This window comes from Colobus angolensis, unplaced genomic scaffold (assembly GCF_000951035.1).
Source record: "Colobus angolensis palliatus isolate OR3802 unplaced genomic scaffold, Cang.pa_1.0 Scaffold455, whole genome shotgun sequence".
Taxonomy (NCBI): Eukaryota; Metazoa; Chordata; class Mammalia; order Primates; family Cercopithecidae; genus Colobus; species Colobus angolensis.
The window spans coordinates 2,848,736-2,856,419 of NW_012117988.1; positions in this window are offsets into that span (position 1 = coordinate 2,848,736).

Below are 7,684 nucleotides of genomic sequence, written 5' to 3' on the forward strand. Positions count from 1 at the left end.
AAGTGACACCTCAGGGATCCCGTGACACTAGGAAAACCAGGAAAAAGGTAAACCAATGAGGGCTAATTAAGGGAATCAATAGAGGAGATAAAATGAAATACAAAATATACTTAATCCAAAAGAAGTGTGAAAAAACAAATCACTAGACAAATAGAAATAGCAAGATGACAGATGTAAATCCAACCATATTAATGCATATATTAAATGTATGGAGTTCAAGAATTTCAGTTAACAAATAGTGATTATAAGACTAGGTTAAAAGCAATGCTACCACTCAGCAGTAAACCAGAATGACCACTGGTACATGCAACACAATGAATAAATCCCAAAAGCACTGTGCTAAGTGAAAGAAGCCAAACACAAATGGTGACATACTCGAAGATTCCACATATATGGAATTCTGGAAAATACAAAAATGTAGGCACAGAAATAAGACCACGGTTGCCAAAGATTTAGGGTGGATAGAGATGATTAACTACATGAGAGCATTTGGGACTTTTTAAGTTAACAGACATTTTTGATATCTGTGATGGTTAATATTAAGTTTCAACTTGATTGGATTAAATAACACAAAGTATTGTTTTGGGTTGTATCTGGGTTTTTCTGGGTATTATCAGAAGAGATTAACATTTGATTCCCTGGAATGGGTGAGAAATATCCACCCTCAGGAAGACCAACCAACAATGTGAGTGGACACCATCCAACTGGGGGCCAGTACAGCTAGGAAAAGCAGGCAGAATAAGCAGGTGGAATGAGCAGATTTGCTTAGTCTTCTGGCCTTCATCTTTCTGTCATGTTGGATGCCTCAAAAATCAGACTCTAAGTTCTTCATCTTTTGGACTCTTAAACTTATACCAGATTTGCGAGGGGCTCTTGGGCCTTCAGCCACAGCCTCAAGGCTGCACTGTCAGCTTCCTTACTTTTCAGGTTTTGGGATTTGGACTGAGCCACTCCTGGCTTCCTTGCTCCTCAACTTGCAGACAGCCTATTATAAGACTTCACCTTGTTATCTTGTGAGTAAATTCTCCTTAATAAAATCCCTTTCATATAGAACCCTGATACAATGTCTTAATTATGTTGATGATTACATTACTGAATAACTTATCAAAACCCAATGATCTGTATACATAAAAAAAGTGTTATATGTAAATTATACCTCAATAAATTGAAATTTTAAATGATAAAACAATCAACATTCATGTTTAGGACCTATACAAGACACACAATTTAAATATAAAGAAAGATAATGAAGGGCCAAAAGTAAAAGCGTGGAAACTAATATGTCATGTAAAACTACACATAAGACAACTATATTGGTTATATTAATCTGAAAACAATGACAAAGTGGTAAATTGTTTTAAAAAACAGGACTCAGGTGGTCAAGAAGACATAACCATCCTATTGCATGTGTATGCAATAACAGAGCTTAAATAAATGAAGCAAAACCTGCCGAAACAGGACGGATATATAAACATATTCACAATTACAATGGAAGATTTCAGGACCCTTCTCTGATAAAAATATAGACAGAAAAATAAGTGAGGATATAGAAAACTTGATCACTCTGAAATGAATGGGCCTAGTTGACATTAGTAGAACATTCCACAAAACGTGAATAGAATACAAGGTGCTTTACAAATGCACAGTGATGGAATATTTACCTAAACATATGAGTAAATTTACATGGAGAAACAGTATGCCTATAACTACAAATAAATTATCTTAGAAAAAAGTTGTATAAAAACATATAGAAAAATTACACACATTTAAAGACACAATACTTTAGGTCTACATAGCCAATGGGCTAAAGAATAAATCTAAAGATATATTAGAAACTATTTAGAACTAAATGTAAGGGGAATGAGGGTCTGGAATGAGGAACTATGCACTGATTTGTTTGTGGATAGTTTTGGTAAAAGAACCACTCAGAAAGAGGCATGAGAGTATAGAGGACCAATGAGGGGCTGAAGTGAAATCTTGGCCCAGGGACCTTGGCCCAGGACAAACAGTGGCTAAAGTGAAGGCTTAGCCCAATATCTTGGCTCAGGACCAATTCGGGGTTGAAATGAAGGCTTGTCCTAAGACTTTGGCCCAAGACCAATCAGGAGGAAGCACATGAAATGAGACAAAGGAGTGCCAAGGAAAGAGAAATGTGTCCAAACAAGGAGTGGAATTTGTGCATCTGGGTCCACAGAGTAGGCATTTCCATTCAAGAACACCGGCTCTTTCTTATCTGGGGCCTGCATCTCTATTTTTAGGCTGTTGTTGATTTGATGGAGTTTTACTGAGGACCCACCCTAACTGCCTGTCTGACTAGTTTCTTTCTTTCTCCTCTCATTTTCTGCTGTTGTTAGATAAAGTAGTCTAGAGATGTCAATTACATCTAGTTCATTGATGATATTGTTGAATTGAAGTATGTCCTTCCTAATTTTCTGCCCACTGGATTTGTCCATTTCTGATGAACAGATGTTGAAATCTCAAATTACAATAGTGGATTCAGCTATTTTTTATTGCAGTTCTAAAGGTTTTTGCCTTATGTATTCTGACACTCTGTTATGGCAGCCCAAAGAAACTATAAAGTTTCACCTTACTACACTTGGGAAAGACATCTTTGTACTTCTTTGTATTTTCATATAGAAATGTGATTAGGTCAGAACTTTACTAATCTTTTGAAGTGAGAAAGATGATACATCATTTTCTTGCACATTTAATGTAGTAGAAAGCATGAGGGACCAGGAATTTGACAACCTACATTTGATAAGTCTGAGTTTGAGTGACAACTTGGGCACTTTGTAATTTTTTGACCTTTGACGTCATGAGGTTTCAGTTTATTTACATACAAAATTGAATTAATAAAGTTTAGGTTATAGAATTGTAGCCATTATTTGGGATAATATGTGGTGCATAACTGGTTCTTCTCTCTTACCTTGCTTTGCCTTGAATCAGTTACGTTTTCTATTAAAACATACAGTTTTCCAGATAAATAAACTGAAGATTAATGGCAAAAGGGCAGAATTCAACATTGATTTACAGGATAGAATAGACTGGCAAAATCATTTCACCTTTACTTTCTTGTTCCCTAGGCTCTGCTCTACCTTAATTTAAAGTTCAAATGAGGATTCTGGTTCTTATCTTTAATTATTGAGGGAAACAGCATCCCTTAATTACTTTAACAATTTATTCTCATTTAGCCTTTTTATAGCCTTTGGATAAAAGTACAAGAACCAATATGTCTCTAAATTCTAAAAAGAATATATAAGTTAAAAAATGGCAGTACTTTTCACTTAATGTAAAATATGTATTATAAAAATTTCAGTTATGTCAATATTGTGAAAAGTTTCAAAAATGGCTAAGAATTGAAAAAAATGCCTAAAAGCATAGAGTTGTTAGTATATATATTCATTTTAATCTAAAATTTTTCATCTAATTTTATTTAATATAGAAATTCCTTCTTTAACAGAAATGCTGTTAAATGTAGCTAATATAAGTACCACAGACTAATTTTATATGTGTATGTATATGCAGATATAGGTTTCCCCAAGAGGAACTTGAGAAATTTCTACTCATGCTTTTCCCATCTTAACTATTAGAGTTAAGGTAAGTAGAGCAGATTTAAGTAACCGTAATGCATGATTAGGAATGTTTCACAATTAGTTATTTATTAAAGCAAGAAGAAATGAAAAGAAACAAACATTTTAAGAGTGGATAAAATAATATAATCCATGTATATAATGGTATTTTCACACTTTGAACACTGATTTTATAATATTCATAGAAAATATGTATAAAATAATTTTAATAAATTTCTTTAATACTGATGGGTGTAACATTAATACATCAGTAATAATAATCATTGAGAATATTGCATATCTTTTACATACAGCTGAGAGCATAGCATATAAGTATAAAACTCAATTAATGGTCACAAAGGAAATATATCTATATAACCAGCAATAAGGTAATGAAATATGATTCTACTGAGAAACAGCATTTAAACAAATAGGATGATGAAATAGGTTTTACCAGAACCTTAAAATCCCCAACATACCCTCTCTCTTTCATTACCTCCATGGAAGGTAATTACTGTCATGGCTTTTTTTTCTGTTTTAAAAACAAATATTAATGTAAATGAAGTCATAAAGTATGTATTTATGGTATCCAGCTTCTTTTACTCAATCTTTTATTTGTGAGTTTTATCATGGTTGTTGTAATAAAAACAATTTGTTCTTATTGCTGTATATTATCCAGTTGTATAAATTCAACACTACCTATTCAACTGTTACTGCATTTCCAGTTTTTGTCCATTATTAATAGTGCTATTATAAATGTTCCTGTTATTGGTGAATATGCATATGCAATTCTGTTAGGTAAGATCTATATGTTTGATTTTAGCAATAGCTACACAAGACTTCTCTTGGATAGTGTTCGCATAATGTACTCTGTCGATACATTTAATTATTATATTTAAGATGTGTTTCTACTAGGCAATTTATAGTTGAGTTTTTTAAAGTCTGTCTAAAAATCTTAGTCTTTCTATTTGAATTTTTAGTCTAACATTTGTATTTATGTGACTACTTTCATATTTGGGTTTCTGTCTACTAGTTTATAATTTGCTTGAGTAGTTTTTCTCTTTCTTTCCTTATTTTGGATTATTCAACTTGTGAATGTATTGTCTGTCTATTAGCTTACCAGTTATATATTATTTTTAGCATCTATTAAAATAATCTCAGAGTTTAACATTCATTCTTCATTTTTACCATATAATCAAAAATATAGTTTTTAATCACTTCCCTGCAAAGATAGGACATTAAACATGATACCTCTATATAACAACCTCTCTTACTATCATGTTACTGTTGTCACACATTTCAACTCAAAGTATAATTTTAATTTAAAAGTTTAGTTATTATTTATAGTTGATGTTCATTTATACTTACCTACATATTTGCCTTTTTATTACTCCTGATAATTTGCTGCATATATATAGTTCTGCCAGTGATATTTTTCTTTAGTCTAAAGAACTTTAACAGTGTTTGGTGTAGATATGTTACAATGTGCCTATATTTATTTGTTTATTTGCAAATATTTTAACATACATTATTGAAGGATATTTTAACTCAGTAGAGAAATCTAGATATTTTTTCTTTTTAGGGCTTTATAGATTTCATTATTTTTACACTTACAGTGTTTATGTTAAAATGGCAATCTAATTCCTGCAGCTATAAAGGTAACTTTACTTTTTCTGGCTGCTTTTAGTGTATTCTCTTTTGCTTTGATTTTCCTTTTAGCTTTCTCTAGAAAGGATCACCTTTTTCCTTTGTTCAGAACATAGTATGGGAGTTAATCACTTTAATTCCATTCAAGAGTCTGAAGCTACTCAAGTCTGGATTGTAAATTTTTGCCTTGATCTGTCTACATCTGTTTTACCTCTAAAGCCAGGCCCTCCTAGTTTTAGCTCAGAATCTGATAGTCAATCACAGGGTTTCTCACCAATGAAGTCCAAAATTCGAATCCTTAGTATTTTCCATAGTACAGAGTTCATGCTCCCATGCTCCGTTTTTCCCTTCTTATAGGCTAACCTGATGCTTAAATCTCTTACGTTTCTCTGAAATGGGAAAGTTCTTTTACCCCTCTCACAGGGTGTGCAACGGTGGTATGGCTCCCTTCTTCAGTGCTCTGCTGCTCAAATCCCTAGAGGGAGCATGCAGATGGGCAAGTTGTGAGGCTCTGACCCCATGGCAGTGTCTAGGGGTGAATGTTTTCAATTCCTGAGGCCCCAGTGAGCATGTGTTACCATGTGCTCTTTTAGTTTAGCCATCTGCAGGCGACTTGTGTTTATCTGCTCAATTAGACCCCTGCCTTACCACAAGGACAGAGGGCTTTCTGTATCCTGGGATTACTTGCCTTGGTGTACCAAAAGAATCAGATCACAAGTGGGCTTGGAGAATGAGTGCAAGGTTTTATTGAGTGGAGGTAGCTCTCAGTAGATGGGGGATGGAGTGGGAAGGTTGTTTCCTTCTGGAGTCCAGTTACTGAGTGGCTGGACTCTCCTTCAACCACCCCAGCCAAACTGTGCATCATTCTGCTGGTAGATGGCTGCCAGCGTCTGCTGGTGCCTGTCACTTGTGTCTTTCACCAAAGTGTTCCTCTCGACGTCCAGACATTTGTGTCCATGCCTGCTAGGGTCTCGGGGTTTTTATAGGCACAGGATGAGGGCATGGCAGGCCAGGGTGGTCTTCACAAATGCAACATTTGGGCACGAAGACAGGAGTGCCTGTCCTCACCTAGGTCCATGGGCAGAGGCCAGGGGTAGAGCCTGTGAGCAAGGGACCTCACCACTTCCCTACTGGGACCTACCCAACACTTCCCTGCTGCCCTTCTGTGTCATCTCTATTACTGTGAACCTGCAGAATCTATACAAATATCTTATATTTTTAGAGTTGCCATGTGCTGTCTTTTCCTTGCATCCTTAGTCTTTTGCCCTTACTCCAGAACTAGCATGCACGTGCATGTGTGTGTGCGAGTGTATATTTTCAGGATAATATAGCTTCAGAATGTAAATTTTCTTCTTGACATCTCCCTTCTTTTGGGTGTGTTTCCTTAAGTTTTAGTGCTTAGAGTGTTTTCTATGCCTTTAAATAATTTAAAACATTTTGTATTTTTGTTATTTTGAATATTTTACAACAGGAGCATTGGTCAGTCCCAAGCTTTTTCATCATTTCCACAAATAAGAATCACATGGAGAGTTGATTTAAAGCCACACTTTTTTTATAGGGGGAAAAAGATGAACAATGTTGATTTTTAAAGCAGAGCAAGAGATATATAGAAAAATAGATGAAGTAAAGTAATTATTAATAAAACACAAAGAGCTATATATTTGTATTTGTAGGGTTTTCTTGCCTCAAATCTTCTGATGGATTTAAAGTTGATCATTGTGGTATTCCAAGAAGCATCAAAGGCCTCCAAAGAGGTAATAGTAGTGTCCATAATTAAGCACAGTTACTAATCCCGAAGTCATTTCACTTACAGTTTTGTAAGGCATTATATGAATTTTTCAAACACTTAAAAAAAATCTTGTACTTTTTACCAGGACATAAATGACTTTTTCTGAACACATCCTTTGCTTACCCAATACACATTAGGTTAATGGTTGTATTAGGTAGGATAGATTGTTGTAATAATTACACCAATATAATAGAAGTTTGTTTTCTCCATCATGTAACAGTCTGAGTCAGGTGTTTTTCATTGGCAGGTGCCTCTCCCCTAGGTGTTGATTCATTTACTGAACTCTAACATCTATTGGGTTTCATCATCATATGGTCCTGGCCAGTTGATTGAAAATGAAATGGAAAGACAGTTAACACATGTCTTAAAAGCACTATAACAGCCCACATCACTTTCACCAATATCCCCTTAGCTGGATGTCAGTTCCCATAGTCATATCTGGCTGTGAAAGTAGGAATTGTAGGCCAGGTGTGGTGACTCAGGCCTGTAATCCCAGCACTTTGGGAGGTCGAGGTGGGCAGATTGCCTGAGGTTGGGAGTTCGAGAATAGTGTGACCAACATGGTGAAATCCCATCTCCACTAAACAACAACAACAACAACAATAACAACAACAATAATAATAGTAAGATAAAATACAAAATTAGCCAGGCATGGATGTGCATGCCTGTGGTTTCAGCT